At 35.0% G+C, this 19,596-nt stretch overlaps 1 non-coding gene across 1 annotated transcript; it reads right to left on the bottom strand.

Annotated features, from left to right (window-relative positions):
* Window positions 1-1,925: 1,925 nt before the first annotated feature.
* Window positions 1,926-2,056, bottom strand: LOC114887832. Its single transcript, XR_003791596.1, has one exon. It is a non-coding gene; the product is annotated as a small nucleolar RNA SNORA24 (small nucleolar RNA).
* Between the last annotated feature and the right edge of the window lie 17,540 nt (window positions 2,057-19,596).

The following is a 19,596-nucleotide window of genomic DNA, read 5'->3' as shown; positions in this document are numbered from 1 at the left end:
TCTGCTTCTTTACCAAAACATCTTTAGATGGTACCATCAAAGTATTATTGGATTAGATAAAATGAATTATTTTGGCTAGTGTTAGAAATCTGTATATGTAAGAAATATATTAAATATTTGCAATTAGATGCTGATATTTACAATATTTAAAATATATTCTAATAGAGTTACCATATGATCCTGCAATCCCACTCCTGGGCATATATCCAGAGAAAACTCCAATTTGAAAAGATACATGCACCTCAGTGTTCATAGCAGCACTATTTACAATAGCTAAGACATGGAAGCAACCCAAATGTCCATCAACAGATAAATGGGTAAAGAAGATGTGGTACATATATACAATGAAATATTACTCAGCCATAGAAAAGAATGAAATAATGTCATCTGCAGCAACATGGCTGTAACTAGAAATTATCTTATTAAGTGAAGTCAGACAGGGAAAGACAAATATCATATGATATCACTTACATGTGATATCTAAAAAAAATGATACAAATGAACTTATCTACAAAACAGAGAAAGACTCAGAGACATAGAAAACAAACCTATGGTTACCAAGGGGGATAGTGGTGGTGGTGGGGAGATAAATTAGGAGTTTGGGATTAACATATACATACTACTATATAAAATAGGTAAACAACAAGGACCTACTGTATATCACAGAGAACTATACTCAATACCTTGTAATAACATATAATGGAAAAAAATCTGAAAAAAAATTATTGAATCACTTTGCTGTACACTTGAAACTAACACATTTTAAATTAACTACACCTCAATAAAAAAGCATATTCTAACTTCTACCTTCTAACATGCTCTATGTAGAATTTCCCTTTCCTGTCTCAGGCAATCCCATAACTTTCTGGTTACTTTTGGGTAAAAAAAAGTCTATTGCAGTACAGTACAATTTAAATCAGTTGAGTATTTTAAGTTCATGTTCTTCCTTCTGCATAACTTTTGCTAAACCTCAGCCTGAGGGTCTCATTGTAAAGAAGGGCAAAATCAGCTCTTTAACTCCTCTCCTGCCTTTTTCTAGGATCAGAGAGGGGGAAATGTGCAGAAATATTTTTACTTAATTGGTGCCTTTGTAATCTTCTTGGTTTTCAATGAGATGGGTATGGCCAGCATTTAAATGGTGACTCTTTCATGTGGAACATGTGAAGTCATCACAGATTTTGTAGGTTTTCCCACTGAACAGCTTTATAATGTGGAAGCCATTCTCTTCACACCTTCCTTGAGTTCTCTTTCCCCACAGTATATCATTTCTGTTGTTGCTGGAATCAGCTTCTGAGGTGGCTACTGAAGCCCATTTACCTTCTTATCTGGCTCATGGGAAATTCCCACACCCTTATCATGCCAAACAGTTTGAATGTTGCATGTCTCACTGCTGTCTCCACTTTTCACTTTGCATAATCTCTCCACTCTCTCTTCTTTCTTCACAAATGATCTTGAGGGCCATAGGCAGATGTCCACCTAGAGAAGGGGATACCATCTTGTCTTCTTGCGTGCACCCCAATCTCTATAAATTGTTCTGTGGGAGCCTCCTTATTGGAATGAGAGGAGCAACATTTATCCTTCCTTTGTGAAGGAAGGATGTAAAATTTTACTAGGATATCTACACTTCCTACAACTCTATTCATGGACCCTTTTATTTCCTTTTTTTTCTCTCATATAGTCTTTTTTATAGCAAGGAAGCACTCATTTATTCTCCACTTAAATACCATACTTAAGATTAAAAATCACGTTTGGCAGTGTACTGCAGAATGCTAAATAAGACTTCACACATGTCGCTTTGGATTTCTTTATATCTTGTTATGTTTTTCATCATCCATTGGAACAATTAGTTCAGTTTCCTAGAAACATTTGAACAGTAGTTACGTGTTTGCCCAATAACCCAGTACCCTCCGGGTTTTTGAAGTGAAGAATGTTACTTGTACAAGTCAGAATCTGATACCAATTAAGTGGTGACAGCTTTGACAATAAATGAGAATATGCTCTTCCATGGCTAAGAAGGGAGACTGCCACAGCTGACAGGTCCCAAAGATACATGGAGTTCTCATATAGTCTTGAGGGGTACCAGGAGGGTTGATGGTATCTATTTCTTTCAGTTAACCCTCCCAGAAGCTCTCTTTAGAATGCTTGTGGTGGCACTTGGATGAAACTCTAAAGCAATTGGAAAAGTCAGGTTAACAATCAATTACATATATATTGAGCTGGAGATTTGCAGGAATACTTTTTCTTCCAATGTATTTTTTTATTCTCCCCCTTCCCCAATTTTCAGATACAATAAATGGCTTGAAGAAGATACTATTTAATGAAATATTAAAGGCTTTAGAATCATTCTATCCTCCATGCTTTCTCTCTTTAAACCTGAAGACTCATCTATCACTTAAAATTCAACCTCCTCTTTTTTTAATTTTTTACCAATTTCTCATGAAATTAATTATTCATTTAAATAGTTCTCAACTTTCTCCTTTGAGACATATGATGACATTATGATAAAAGAAGAATAAGTTTTATTACTGTGAATTTTTTTATAGCTAGTAATTATTTAAATGGTTGGAAGAATTGTAGTTCATCTCTTTCTCACAGACATATAAGGGCCAATACAGAGTATGTACATCTACGGGAAAAAAAATTAAATTCATATATACTTCATGCCTGAAAAATGTTTTCATTTATATGTGTCTATATGTATTTTGTGGTATTCAGAATAAAAATAACTTTCCTCTCCCCTCAAAAAGAGTCTACTTCTAAGAAGACTAAGATAAGATTTCTTCCATTTAAAGACAAATTATTTACTTTGAAAAGTAAAATATAATAGTTGATTAAAAATTCAGTTTTTTGGACTTCCCTGGTGGCCCAGTGGTTGAGAATCCGCCTGCCAATGCAGGGGACACAGGTTCAAGCCCTGGTCCAGGAAGATCCCACATGCCACGGAGCAACTAAACCCATGCGCCACAACTACTGAGCCTGTGTGCCACAACTTTTGAAGCCCACATGCCTAGAGCCCGTGATCCACAATAAGAGAAGCCACTGCAATGAAAAGCCCATGCACCACAACGAAGTGTAGCCCCCACTCACCGTGACTAGAGAAAGCCTGTGTGCAGCAACGAAGACCCAACACAGCCAAAAATAAATATAAAGAAATTAGTTTTAAAAAATTCAGTTTGTTAAATCTGATTGAAGATTCAGTCCAAAGCAATTTTGGAAGACTAGTATTTTAATTTGCATGCTGTAGTTTTTTATGCATTTATCTTATGCAGCTGGCTTTCAGTTTTGTCAAATAGTCAAGCAACTGTTGATAGGTGTGTTGAATTTAGTAAGACTGCCTTCCTTACTTAAATGATCTGTTTCCGTTGAACTGCAAGTTAAAGATGACCTCATGCTTGCTGACATATTATTAGTGATTGATTGTTAAAGGAATGTTGATATTTCCTTATGATGTTTATTTTGCTTCTTCATATATCATGTTGACCTTATTTTTTGTCCATTGTACACTTTCTGTTTTCTTTGAGAAGGACACCAAGATAAATGTTCATAAAACAAGTTATGAATTACATCATGGAAAATATCCAAATAGGAATTATCTACTTTACAAGTACCAAATCTATCTCTTCTAAAAATATAAAAATAAAAAATAAAAGGCCTTTTTTGTAGGTCAAAATTTTCTTATTTACGCCTAGTATTTATTTTATCTTTGAGTTACCATTACTTAATAATATAAAAGACTCTTTTAAAATTTTTCTAATACAGTAAGTCCTCTACATATGAATGAATTCCATTCTGAGAGTATGTTCATATGTCCAATTTGTTCGTAAGTCCAACAAAGTTAGCCTAGGTACCCAACTAACACAATCGGCTATAGAGTACTGTACTGTTATAGGTTTATAATACTTTTCACAAAAATAATACATAAAAAAACAAACAAAATATAAGGAAACCATTTTTAATCTTACAGTACAGTACCTTGAAAAGTACACTAATACAGTACAACAGCTGGCCTACAGGGGCTGGCAGCGAGTGAACAGGCAAGAAGAGTTACTGACTGGACAAGGGAGCAGAGGTGGGAGATGGTAGAGCTGAAGAATTGTCAGCAACAGGAGACGGAGGCCAGGCTGCAATTTCACTTACGCCTGACATCGATGTCACAGGTTCTGGTTCCTTGCTGGATTCAATTCTATCTCCCCTCTTGAAAAAATGATCTAGTGATGTCTGGGTAGTAGCTCTTTTTTTCTTGTCATAGATGACATGGTAGCCCTGGATTACATTCTGAACAGCTGCTGCAACCTTTGTGTACTGTTCTATGTTTGGGTCCTGTGCCTTAAAAACTAACAGTCCTTGCTCAAATAAAGAAAATCCCCCTGCCATTTCCTGCATCGTGAATCTCTTGGGTTCTTCGGTTACTTCTTCCTCTTGTCTTCTCTCTTCATCCTTTCTCTGGGCCTCCAATGTCATCAGGTCTTTGTAAGCTCCTCGTATTGCACAGCAATAGTACTGTAAAGTACACAAAAGCACAACCACCTGTAGAAGCTGCACACACGTGACAATGTACGCCAGACACGTGAACTAACTTACGTGATTGGACATACAAACGCATGTTTTCATCCTTGAAAATTTGCAACTTGAAGTTTTGTATGTAGGGGACTCACTGTATTTTGTTATAACATGTCATCTAACTGAAAATATTAAAAAAATTTAATTAACTTAACATCTTAGAGTCATTTCATTAATTCACTCATCCTTTTATTCAACATCTTTTTCTAAACACCTGCGCTGTACCAGCATTGAGCTAGATCCTGGAAATATGCTGGTAAACCAGAGACAAAATCTCTGCCCTCATGGAGCGCAGCAGGGTCTGGTTATGGAGATAGGAAAAGAAAAATAACTAATAAATGTATAAACTAGAAATTTAAACATTGATGAACATCTGAAGAAAATAAGCACAGGGCTCTTATAGCACTTAGTTCATTGAAAATTTGTGTGATAAACTCATCAGTTATTTGGTGTCAAGTATGCATAAGACATACACATACTCTTTCACTTTCCTAAGAAATCACTATAGTTTGCTTGAACTTTAAACAAAATTCCGTCAAATATGGCTTTTCAATTATGATAGCTTTGCTATTTTAAAAATAATACACAATCACAAGTGAGGTAAAATGGACACAACAAGAAATTTAGTTTCCACTAATAGCCTGTGACAACTGTGAACAACATGGGATACATGTGCCCTTAGGATGAAGCCTAATTCTCCAGCCTTATCTCTCACTGTTCTTCAGTAACCCTTCTCCACCCATGTTCCAGTCTTAGGGAAGTCCTTGCTACTGAACATGTTTTATTTTTTCTTGCCTTTGGCCCTCTGAATGTACCATATTTTCTACATTCCCTACATTTTGTCTCCTTCCCTCCCCCTACAGAGCTATCATGTCTCAATTTAGACTAGTGGTTTTCAAGGTGTGGTCCCCAGAAGCATCAGTATTACCTGGTCTTGTTAGAAATGCAAATCTCAACTTCCATCCCAGACCATGGACTCAGGCACTGTGGGGTGGGACCCAGCAATCTGTGTTTTAACAAGCCTTGCAGGTGACTGATGTACATGCCTGCTAACATTTGAGAAATCCTGGTTTAAACTTTTTCTAGAAAGTCTTCCCAAACCCTCCACAGATGAGTGAGTCTGTGTATATAGACTTCTTATGTGTATTTCTAACACAGGGTTGGCCAAACTATAGCCCCCCAGACCAAATCCAGCCTGCAACTTTTTTTTTTTGTAATAAAAGTCATTGGAATAAAATCACATCCATTTGCCATGTCTATGGCTCTATTGAGTTACAACTGCAGGAGGCAACAGAGGCTGTATGGCCTCCAAATCTTAATTTATTTTGTATCTGCCCCTTTGCAGAAAAGAAAAATAGGGCTGATTCCTGCTCTAATGCTGTAACATAGCACTTATTACACTAAATTATCATTAGTTGTTTACTTACTATTCCTTTATTGCCAGGTACTTTTCTGAATTCTGGGATGCATTCACCCTCATGGATCTTACATTCTGGTGTGGGTGGAATAGACAATGAACAAATAAATATTATTCCCTTATTCAATAACATGATTGGAATTGTATATTGTTCACTATGGTGTCTGGCCCAGTGTCTGGTTCATAGTGGACATTCAATAAATAACTGTTTTTTTCCATTTTTAAAAATTGAAGTATAGTTAACTTACAATGTTGTGTTAGTTTCAGGTGGACAGCAAAGTGATTCAGTTCAGTGAAACTTTTTCAGAATCTTTTCCAGTATAGGTTATTACAAGATACTGAGTATCGTTCCCTATGCTATATACACTAACTCCTTCTTGTTTATCCATTTTATATACAATTGTGTGTACATGCTAGGTAACCATAAGTTTGTTTTCTATGTCTGTGAGTCTATTTCTGTTTTGTAAATAAGTTCATTTGTATCATTTTTTTAGACTCCTTATATAAGTGATATCATATAATCTTTGCTTGACTTACTGCACTTAATATGATAATCTCTAGGGTAAATATCTATTAATTAAATGAATTGCCAAATGAATGAATGAAAAAATGCCACAGAGTGACAGGAAAGGCAGTTCTGTTTGTACATGAGAGTCAGAGTACATGTAACTGACCTGTCTTGGGATTATTTTACTCTTCCCTGTTCATAGCTAATATCCTGAGATTCTACACTCAGTGAGTCTCAACCCTCATTTGGTGTTTGATTGCCACAAAAAGTGTTACATACCTCAGATAATATTAAAAAATTTAACTCAGCTTTAAAGTTTTAAAGTAATACATTCTTTTAGGAGAGGAAGCAAGGTTCATATATATATATATGGCAAGCACAGTGAGTCGTGAGCCATTTCTGCAACTCCAGTAGTTGGGAATGATCACATTCTACCTTACTATGGTATTTTAAGATATAGGCTATAAATATGAAAAATACTTTGGATCTTGGTTGAGTGGTTCATTATTTAAAGCACCAGGATAGCCTTATGTAAAATAATATTTATCTGTATTGAGAGGGTAGCCATTTTACTTTATGTTGTTTACATCAAGAAGAAATTATGAAAAAAACCCCACAACATTGTAAAGAAATTATACTCCAATAAAGATGAAAAAAGAAGAAATTAATCTCAAGTCACTACCAATTATGTATTAGTCATACTGATGGTAAAAATCCTGATCCAACATATTACTTTGTTCACTGGCAAATTCTATCCAATATGATCAAGTAAGAAAGGACTTTATTTCATCTGGGGATATATGTATATGTATAGCTGATCACTTTGTTATACAGCAGAAACGAACACACTATTGTAAAGCAATTATACTCTAATAAAGATGTTAAAAACAATGAAAACTGCTAAAAAAGTGAATCAGGAGCTTTAAGTTAGTGACTTTCAGATGGAAATAAGAAAATCATGAACAGCTGAAGATTTCCCTGCATTTGGAGCCAATTATTAACTCTACCTATGAAGCTAGTATAGATATCCAGCCAGTGAAGGTGCCAGATTATTTGTACATTAAAGTACCTATTTTGATTTGTTTTATGATTAAATAAAATTGAGGAGATAGCCAATGTGTTTTCCAAGTGACCATTTCTAATTATGTGACTTGATACTCAGCCTATTCACAGAAAAACCCCAGCAGAAAGATATACAGCCCAAAGTTTTGATATTGGACATTGAGCACAAAGTTGTGCATATAAAATATATAACACAGTGCTAGGCAGGTAGTAAACACTCAATAAGTGATGGCCATTGTTACTAACCAGAATCCAAAAATTGACTTTCGAGAGGGACATGTTTTCCGATTCAAAGATGAGAGACAACATCCCAAAGATCTCCTCTCCCTGCAAAAAAAAAAAAAAAAGATTCATGGAAGGGATATCATTTGAAGTAAGTCATAAATAATAGTTAATATCTGAGAGATAGAAATGGGAGAGAGTTCAGAGAAAATGTCAGGCTACATGTACATTTCTGTTGCCCTCTCCTTCCCCTTAGAATTACTCATTGAGTGGAGCAGCATCCAAAGAAAACTGGGTCTGGAAGCAGAGAACAAGGTCTTGCCTTTGTGGAGATCCTGGCAGGAAGCACATACATAGGACTTACCTCTTATCTGGGCCTGCCCAGATCCTGGACACTACAGAGAAGATTTCTTGTTGGACCAATTAGAGCTTTGTGCTTCCTGAAAAGAAGTTGGTCCATTGAGGTCTGTGGAGCACTAAGAAGAAACTAGCACCTGCCCATCCACATTTGCTGTAAGAACTTACTGATCCCTCAGGTCCCTAAGTACCTCCCCCAATGCTGAAGAATTTGGAAGAGTTCTCTTTATCTCTTTTACTAGAAAGAATTAACCAATATAATTTATGGGAGTAGAGGGATTTTCTCCTTTGGACTCAGTAGGTGGTCAAAAAACCTCAAGCTGATATATCTCCTGCTCAGAGGGCCAGACACAGCATGTCTCCCACAAATTGTGGGATTAGAATAACTTGGGACTGAAAGTAATGGGAGAGGAATGCATTATAAAAAGAGTGCCCTTGGAATTGATGGGTAACCATTAGTAGAATGTAAAATTTCCGTAGAACCTCCAAACTGACGAGAGGAACGAGATAAAGGTAATTTGATCAAACAAGTAAAAAAAAAGTATGGAAAAAATAAAAGAGAAAACAGCAGTGTATAATAGGGACTTCCTGGGTGGTCCAGTGGTTAAGACTCCATGCTTCCAGTACAGGGAGTGTGGGTTCAATCCCTGGTCAGGGAACTAAGATCCCCGTGTGCCATGCAGCATGGCCAAAAAACCCCAATGTATAATGGATAGAGGAATTATTGAACAAATTATGCTGCACCTGTTCTTTGGAAGTTTATACAGCATTAAAGAAAATTAATAAAAACTATATAGTTTGAACTGGAGGTAAAATTTCTATGAGGTATTCATGAAGAAAAAAATCAAAATGTAGAGAATTATAATGTGATCATATTTTTATAAAACAAACAATGGAAAATCTAGATGACTATAAGTTTGTGTGTGCAAATATATTTGGATTGTGTATGATTATATGAGCGTGAAGAATAATGTAGACTAATAAAGATTTCTAACATGATTTATGGGGTGAGGGTAGGAAGGGCTTATATTAACAGGAGGTAATGTGAGTAAATATGCAGACAGAGAGGGGGCTGAGGGAGCCAAGAAACATAGGAAAAGCATAATCAACAGTAAGTTGATCACACAAATAAAAACAAAAATAGGCTACTGTGAAAAAAAATTCACAAAAATGGAAAAAAAATTATGCAATTAAAATAATACAAGTACATTTATGTGTACAGAAGTGGTTTTAAAGGAAAAAATTGGAATGGGCAGAGGTGTACCAGACAAATTAAAAACAAAGAAAGGCAGGAGAAGCAAAGTTGATATTAGACAAGTCAGGAATTTTAGGTTAAATAGGATAAAAAGAACACTGTGTAATAATAAAAAATAAAAGAGTAGTAAAATGCAATTCTTTATGGAAAAGAACAGTAATAAACTTATATTTTCCAAAACCACAGTAGCTGATTATATAAAGACAATTTATTAAACCACAGGAGAATTTGATTAAAAAAATTAAATTAGGATATTTGGATTCACATTTATAGACCATGACAAATCAGGTAAACAAAAAGAAGTTCAGATGGGAAGAAATTGAATAATATAATCACACTTTGTGTGTGTGTGAGTGTGTGTGTGTAGGGAGAGAAAAGATAGATAGATAGAGAGAGAGAGAGAGACAGAGAGACAGAACCTTGCATCTCACAAATAGGAGACAATTTTTTTAATATCCATGGGATATTTTTAAAATCAGTGTTCCACTTGCTGACAAAGAATAAATGAAAATATTTTAAAGTAGAGATTTTACAGATCACATCCTCTGATAGTTAATTTTATAATCTAGAAGTTCTGAAAAATCAACTACTTGGAAATTAAGAAACATTCTCTTAGATAACCCTTAGATGAAGGAGGAATTCAAAAGTGAAATTACAAATTATCTAGAGAGTTATAAAAGGAAAACTCTACACTGAAACACATGGGACACAGATAAAGGTATTCTCATAGAAAAATTTACATTTTAAATGGTTTTATTACTAAAGAAGAAAGACAAAAAGTTTGGAAAGTTGGTATTAATCTTGAGAAATTAGACAAAACAAAGAATATGCTAAAACAAAGCAGTAGAAAGAATACATAAAAGTAGAATCTGAAGAAATGAAGTAGAAAATAACAAATAAATAAGAAAAGATAAACCTGAAAACTATTTCTTTAAAATATCAGTAATATAGATTATGAGCTGAATTAAGCAAAAAAGGGAAGCAAAAATGAATTATATCTCCATTTTCATTTCCTTCATTAGGAAAATCCTAAATGAAAATGGAGATATCTAGATACAAATGAGATTTAAATAATTATAATCAAATACTCTAAACTTTTGAAAACCTAGATTACATACATGTTTTCCAAGAAAAAAGATAAATTACCAACATTGACTCATGAATAAGCAGAAAACTTGGGATACCAATTATTGTAAAATAGATTGGAGAGGAGATTTAAAATATATCACTAAACAAGGAACTATGATTAAAGAGTTGCAAAGATTAATTGTATCTAATCTTTAGACAAGAGAAAGTTCTAATTTATTTAAATTATAGACCATAAGAAAATGGGAGAAGTTTTCTAAATTCATTATAAAAAGACAATATGATATTAATATTAAAACATGATAAAAAGTGTACAAAGAAGGAAAATATAGTTCAATGATAGTTTAAATTATAAATGTAAATAAAATATTATCAGTTGGAGTTCAGCAGTGAGGTATTCACAGATAGGATTCCAGGAATATGAGAGCGAGTACAAAATCAGGAAATTTAACACATTTTATGACACATGATGTTAAGGAATATAAATGAATATAGCCCTAGATGCTGAAAGTTATTTGATGAAATTCAGCAGATATTCTTAATAAACCCTGACTAAATAAGAAAGAAAAGAAACTTTCTTAGGATATCCTGTCTTAGGATAGCATAGTTTTCACTTGTAAACAATGAGAAGCTCACTTTGACGATTATTATTTAACTTTAAAAAATACATTCTAGCAAATGCAATAAGAAAAGAACATTACTGATTATTTAATGTTTTCTGTATATAAGTTCATTGTACCATTTTTTTTTTAAGATTTCAGATATAAGTGACATAATATGATATTTGTCTTTCTCTTCCTGGCTTACTTCACTTAGTATGGTAATCTATAGATCCATCCATGTTGCTGTAAATGGCAGTATTTCATTCTTTTTATGGCTAAGTAATATTCCATTGCATATACATACCTCATCTTCTTTATCCATTCCTCTATTGATGGAAATTTAGGTTGCTTCCATGTCTTGGCTATTGTAAATAGTCCTGCTATGAAAATTAGGCTGCATGTATTTTTTTAAATTATGGTTTCTCTTGATATACTCCCAGGAAAGGGATTGCTGGATCATATGGTAGCTCTACTTTTAGTTTTTTTAAGGAACCCCCATACTGTTCTCCATAGTGGCTATGGAGAAAAATTTACACTCCCACCAACAGTGTAGGAGGGTTTGTTTTATGCAAAAATCCTCAACAAAATACTAGCAAACCAAATCCAACAATACATTAAAAGGATCATACACTATGATCAAGTGGGATTTATCCCAGGGATGCAAGGATTTTTTACTATCCACAAATCAATCAGTGTGATACACCACATTAACAAATTGAAGAATGAAAACCATATGATCATCTCAATAGATGCAGAACAAGCTTTTGATAACATTCAACATCCATTTATGATAAAAACTCTCCAGAAAGTGGGCACAGAGGGAACCTACCCCAACATAATAAAGGCCACGTATGACAAACCCACAGCTAACATCATACCCAATGGTGAAAAGCTGAAAGTTCCTCTAAGATCAGGAACAAGACAAGTATGTCCAGTGCAAAACTTCTTAAATGACAAAGTCAGAGCAAGTTCTCCTTGCTCCCATTCTCCCTACTACACTTGTGTTAAGTGCTATATTCATAAGAATTTACCAGAAATTTAACAAATAGATTAAAAAGTCATATTTTATCACTGTCATTTTCAGACTAACTCATATGTATGCATGGTCAACATTTGTGTCACTCAAGAGACAATAGGATTTGAGGGAGCTAAGGCACTATAGGAAATTCACTTGACAACAGACTTCTCTTGCCGTATTCAAAACGGAAAGCGTTCTAAACCTCATCACATGCTCCTCCACATTCCCTTACAATGTAATTTCATCCTTGTTCGTTTTAAATATTATTGAAGGGAATTGAAACTGACAAGCCTCTTTGGTAATAGTTTAGGAAACTAGATTAAACATGCATTGATTTGCAAATGAAACTTCATGCAGCACTTCAGAGTAACTCATTCAAAAATCTTAAAACTAATAAATGTGGTCCAGACATATAAGTCCTCCAAATCATACATTCTATGCTTTAACATATGAAGAGATCATAGTATGGGGTATCTTACAAACAACAAAAATGAATTTTTTTTCTTATGTTAAAAATCAGGTTCGGTCAATTTCCATATGCTTTCACTGAGCTGAGGAGGGGAGAGAGAGTGATGGGGGACTATTCAACATAAATTGGGCATTTGTGTAGCAACTATAAAAAGGGGTACACATACTAATAGATTGAGGTTTTTTAGCCTTCTCTCTTACACATATTTAAATAAATTACAAATACACGCAATGTTTCAAAGGGATTTGAATATTGTTTTCATAGTGACTGAATTGACTTCAGGGTGTATTTTAGTCACTGGAAGAAGGTGGGTAAATATTTTAAAGTAGCAGTTCAAACTTTTATAATCCTTGTTTTATTTTTAAAAACTTACTCTGATTTCAGATGGCTGATTCCTTTTATGAAAAAATAAGAAAAATATTGGTTATTTGTTATTGATACCTGCCCCCCATTGGGCTGCACCCCGCAGGCTTACAAGGCCTGTACTTGCCCAGCTTCAAGATCAAAGAAACAGCCCAGTGTCGGTGACAGAAGCAAGGTCCTGGAGCGACACTGCAGAGCGTGCAGTGGATGGCAGGCAGGACAAGGTCATGGCGTCAGTCTTCACTCCCGGGGGCTGGGGGTAGTAGGGGGGAAGTTGCCAGTTATAGGGGGAATTGACTTCAGGTTGGCTCATTGGTTACCAGGGAAACCAGCAGAGGGGCACACCCCTCACCACCCCGTTGATAATCTCTCCAGGTGGAAATATTCTGATCTAAAGGTTAGAACAATCACTAGCTGGGGCCTGGGGCAAGTATGTAGGACGGTCAGTCAGGTGAGGGTGTAGGTGAAGCAGGCACTGGTTGAGCAGGGGATGTACAGAGAGCAAGAGAACAGTCATCAAGAGGGAAGAGATATGGGAACATATGTATATGTATAACTGATTCACTTTGTTATAAAGCAGAAACTAACACACCATTGTAAAGCAATTATACCCCAATAAAGATGTTAAAAAAAAAAAAAGAGAACAGTCATCTTGTGTGGTCTGACCATACACTCCCCAACCTTGGCAAGATTATAATCCTCAAAAACTTTCAATTATCATTATATTTGAGTGGATCACACACTAACAATTATATTGATATCAAAATTGGCATTAGGATTCTAAAATATATACATGTGAAAATACTATGGAAGTCAGTTATACAGGAAGAAATGATATTTAATAAGTTTATATACTTGTTTATTCATTTATTTAGCAAATACAAATTAAACATTTATTAAAAAACAAATCCAGGATCCCACCAGGTGTTGGAGATACAATGATTAAACAAAACAGACTCATTTCCTGCTCTAATGAAGCTTAAAATATCAGGTTAGGAAATTGACAGTTATAATATAGTAAGATAATTGATAAGTTTTGAGCTAAACAAGATGAATTTTGTAGTCTCTACTGTTGAGTCCATTAAAAAAATGTTAGGCTCCTATTTTGTGTATGTCATTTTTATTAAATATTTATTATGGAGATGAAGAAAAAAGTCATTTGTGGTAGATTGCATTTTCTAAAAATGTTCACAGCAATATTTCTGGTCTCACATGCTCTTATAATCCTTTTCACACCAACAATCAGGACAAGGAGTCTATTTTCTATCCCTTTCAACTTGGAAGGGGTTGTATATGCTTTGACCAAAAAAGTATAGCAGATATGATACTACATAACTTCTAAGACTAGATCTAAAAATTATACAGCTTCTCCCTGCCTCTCTCTTAAGATATTCACCACTGGAACATAACCACCATATTGTAAGGAAGCCCAAGTTAAAACGAAGGTTGTGTGTTCATATTTCTGTTGATAGCCCCAATGGAGGTCTCAGCGGATAGCCAGTACCACCTGTGAGATGTGTGAGTGAGCAAGCCTTCAGATACCTATAGGCCTCAGTCTTTAATTTGCCTCAGCTGAGTGGAACCAAGACCAGCCATTACTTCCCGAAGGGCACATTCGTGAACAAAATAAATGCTTTAGATGTTTTAAGCCATTAAGTTTGAGATTTTTTAAATGCAGAAATAGATAGTTGAAGAAAAAGTCTCTATATCTAAACTTTGGTTCATTTCAGTAAAGTAATTATTACAGTACTATATAGTAAGAATACTATATTGGAAATTGACCACTAGTTCTTGCCTATATTTCTCTATTTCCCCAAATTCATTTCCTTTTATTCATATACACTGTTTATATTTCCAGTCAAATATAACTTTTACCTTTTACCTTTTACTCATTCATTCCAGAGACATTTATTGAACATGTACTATGTCCTAGGCATTTTTCCTAGGTACTAGTTCTCACTGGACACACTATGCTCCTTCACAGCTTTATATCTGTTCTATCAGAATATCTTTCTTTACCTTCTCTGACATACTTCAACTCCCCTTTCCATAACCAGTTCAGGTGTCACATCTACTGTGAAGCCTTTCCTCACTCCACTGGTAGTAGCTGTATCTTTGTCTTGTTTTCAGATCACTATGCATATGTCTGTTATAGCTCTTACACACAACTATGATTCTAAATTTTAGTCTAACTCCTTACTAGATCTTAAATCTCTGGAGGTCAAGAAAAATGTGTTTTTAATTTATGAATCTCCTGCACTCTGTACCACAGTATCAGCAACATATTAGTTTCATAATACATGATGGTTGAATATTGTTAAAATATATTTAAGTATTGATTAAGCACTGGCATTTTAAAAACTATTTTTAATACTCTATGAGAGTACCATTATACACATTATAATAACAATTATGTCTTTAGCTAGTGGAAGTACTGAGCTGAGATAATCAACAAATTTCATGTATGTCACCATAAGTCGGTCAAGTAGTCATAGCTTTTGTCCACAACTAGCCTTAGATGATTTTAACAACCTGAGAGAAGATTAAAGATTGTATTGTCTATTTCTATACTTCAAATATGTTTAGCTCTCAGATAGCTCTTAGATAATCTCATAAGAAAGAATTTTTATTAACCTATTGAGCTGCCGCATTGAGTAAAAGGCCCCCTTTATGTACAACTAAGATATATTTTTCATGAAGTGTTCAGAACATTTTCTGCTTAACAACATGTTTCATCCAAATAAATTGGTGTGATTGTTAATGGTACTTTTCTTTTTAATCATAAAAGCCTTCTGTATTAGGAACTGAACTGTTATCATTTACTGAGCTACAGTTCACTGGAGCCAAGACAGAGATAGAAGGCCTCTCTTTGATCTTTCCCATTTCAAAGCTCAAATGGAGGTACCTTATGTACTTTTTAGTTACTTACATTTTAACAGGGTTCATTAAGAAATAATGCCATAAAATCAATTATGTTAGAGTTTCAGCATTGTGAACATGACCATTACCAGATATATAGGAAACTTGAGGGCTCTTTAGGGAAAGTTTCCTACATTATGAATGCTGCTTGGATTGACACCTCTGAGAAAGAGAAAGAAAAAGTAAATAAAATGACTAATTAGGACTTGCAAAAGAGCCTAATTATGTAGAATGAATCAAATGGTGCCCCTGACAGTCAGAAAAAGTCTTTTTCTCAAAGTTCAGTCATTGCAGATGTATATTTTAACAGAACAATAAGTGGTTAATTGAGCGAAAGATTTTTTTTTTTTTTTTTTGCTGTACACGGGCCTCTCACTGCTGTGGCCTCTTCCGCTGCGGAGTACAGGCTCCGGACGCGCAGGCTCAGCGGCCATGGCTCACGGGCCCAGCCGCTCCGCGGCATGCGGGATCCTCCCGGACCGGGATACGAACCCGTGTCCCCTGCATCGGCAGGCGGACTTTCAACCACTGCGCCACCAGGGAAGCCCTGGGTGAAAGATTTTGATGGCTCTTTCATGGTCTAGTTTCACATGTCTTAGTTATCTCAGAGATACTTTGGGAATATTATAAATAAACACAAAGCTATCTCACTGAGAAGACAGTTCTAAGAAATATGGCATTTTTCATAAGTAAAATTTTTACCCAGACTGAATTTATCCCCAAGTAGTATAGGTACCCATGCACTGTTACATTAGGAACTCTGATAATGACTCTTACTGTTTCCCAAATTTGCACATTCCAATTTAATATTCTCTGGTGGCTGAATTTTTTTTAATAAGAAAGATTATTCTATTTCATTCCTGATCCTAAGATTGAAAATGTGAATATTCTAGGGAAAAGAAACGGATGTCTGTCGTTCTTATGAAGTTGGAAGTGGCTAATAGAATCTTTCTTTTTAGAAACCGATTGTGATAGAGTGAACCATGGACTTTGGAAAAGAAAGAGAAGCTCTTACTTATAGAAAAATTTTCCCATTTTATCATTCTGCCTAGGACCAACTCCATCCCCAAATAATTGAAACTTATCCATTTAAACAGTGGGTTGTATTTTATTTGTCATAGAAACATATCTAAAAATGTATTGTGCATTTCTTTGATTTATTAAAGAGAGAATACTGCACAGAATATCAACGTTCTTCAGGACCCAGAGTCATTATTTTGTTTGTCCTGAAATTATGCTAGATTGCTGTATTGTGTCATAATTCTGTTGTCTGGCTTTTAATGGCAGCCATCCCATCTCAGTGCTGCTGGTTTTAGCAGCAACTTCTCCACACTTCTCTATCCTCCATTATTTCTCATATACTCTAAGCTCTATAACTTTAGAGTCATAAAGTCCTAGGTTTCAGTTCTGAATACGATATTTAGTAGTGGTTACTTGACCTCTTTAAGTCTTGTTTGGCCGGGGGGTGGTGCTAATGGTAGTACTTCCTACAGGGACTATGGTGAGAACCTAACTAAAAATGCACATGAAGCCTAAAGCTTTTAGCTATAACTTGTTTAGCTGTCTGTGGTAGCTTAGAGACAACAAAGTATACCAAATGAAACAAAGTCTCCAAGCTTATTAAGTAAGCAACTCGAATTTTAAATATAATTTTGAAGTCATAAACATCTTTCCAGAGGGCACATCAATTCTGTCACAGAATGTTCTTAGGAAGTTAGAGGTACTTTCCACTAATATTTAAATTTAAATGGTGTTTAGGAGAGAGAGGATTATAGAAGTTTCTTGCCAGAAAAATGGGTAGAATTGTATTTTTACGCACTAAAATCAAAGAATAATGTATAAGATTTCATTCAATGTATACCTATTACTTAAGATGCATCATTTGTCTCTCTAACTATAGCATAGTCACATGATGTTACCGCCTGAGTTTTGCTATTGCATTAGTATCATATACCCAACTTTGTGCTGTTTACAAAAATGAGAGGTGTACAACCAAGTGTGAGTAATATTAGGGTAGAGGGAAAAAAATGAAGTGTGGAAGGGAACTTCTCTTGCTTTAGATATCATGGGTTTGCCCCTCCGTTTGAGTCCAAGGAAATACCATAGGAATTTGCATTCCAAAGCATCATTTCCTAGATGAAGGACTTTGGGAACCTAAAGTGAATTTTTAAAAGGTCAGTTTTTAGTTGCTTATGGCCTGCCTTTCCTTCCTCACACAATTATTACTTACATTCAGCATAGTCATGGAGAATATCCAATTAAGAGTCCTGCTTGGCAAGTCACCTTTAAATTCTTATGCTTTATTTGTCTCCTAGCATCTATTTGGAGTGCCACCATCTTGGAACATTGAAGGTATATGATCTTTATTATAATGGCCACTCTCCAAGGAAATAAATCTTCTAAAATAAAAGGCAGGCCAGTGTGACAAAAAGTATCTGGACTTCTGCCCTCCCATCAGATCACTACACATAATCTTCAGGGCTTGTCTTTTCCTGGCCTTTATTTTCCAGTTGGGACGTGTGAAGAACAATGGCATATTTATAACTCAATTACTTGGGGCTCTTTCAGCCTGAAGGTTCTCATACCTAATGATTTTGGCACCTTATGTGGAGTCAATTAGAGTTTGAGGGGAGGAATTGATATTGACTGAATCAGAGTTCATCTACCATGGCTTAGGAGCAAATTAGAGAATGAGTTCTACACTTTGTTCTAGGATCAGATCTTCTTGAATGGAAAGTTCCCAGGTGGTTCAGAGGGCAGCGTTGGCAGTACAATTGGCTTTTGAGAGTTACACTTGACAAAATTAAAATAACTAAGGGTAACTGGCATTTTGTTAAAATATCATAGGGAATCAGAGAACCAAGGTGATGAGAAAAGTTTCTTGCTTGTTTTGAATCCTAATAAGAAAGAAGCATCTTTCTTCTAAGGCTTTCCACAGAGATCTCTTGAAAAAAATAAATGATTCCTTTCTAGACAGTGCTATTTTGTCTGAAGAGATTAGGAAATTTAAGTTATGGTCTTATCTTTAAAAATATAAGATTTTGCTTTTAAGAGAGATGAAAAGTGGTAGATATGTAGTTAGATACTGACAGCTTCTGGGCATATTCAGATGTAAATTTTAAAGACATTTGGTTAGAAGCTCTGTCCTTAAGTCTCCTGCTATTTGATTTGACAAGATATTGACCAAAACGACTCCTGATTCATCATAATTGAATAATTGAATACGAGTAGCTCATTAAAGCAGTTAAAGCTCATTTTCTCTGAAGTCATTCTTTGTCCTTTCCTTTCATCCCCAAAGCTGATGTTTATCATGAGTCCAAATCTTAGAATTATTCTACAAGTTGAATAATCTTGGCACAAATACTGCCAAGCAGCTTAGGGCCCATTTTAAACCTTCAGAGATACTATGCAGTTTAGATTGCTATTTTAACACCAAACATCATAACAGAATACTCATAAGATAGCAAAAATACTATTATTGAGGATTGAGTTTGCTGAAGAAATTGGAAGTAAAGAATGAAGAAATACAAGCAGAATTGACCAGAGAATATCTATTTTAAACGGGCAGTTTGTTTTAGCAATTTGGCTTTGTATATAATGCTCAGTAATTTCATGTATAACTGGAGAGTTATGCTAGTAATTTGTTATTGTTATCAGGAGAGAAGACTAAATATGCCTACTTTTATAATATTACTTTGTGGTGTCACCATTACAAATTCCTATGGTCATTAGTTTTGTTGAATTTCCTTAGGATTAAA

This window comes from Monodon monoceros, unplaced genomic scaffold (genome assembly GCF_005190385.1).
Source record: "Monodon monoceros isolate NGI ecotype Baffin Bay Population unplaced genomic scaffold, NGI_Narwhal_1 Super_Scaffold_7, whole genome shotgun sequence".
NCBI classification, from domain to species: domain Eukaryota; kingdom Metazoa; phylum Chordata; class Mammalia; order Artiodactyla; family Monodontidae; genus Monodon; species Monodon monoceros.
This window is presented reverse-complemented; position numbering and strand designations above follow the sequence as displayed.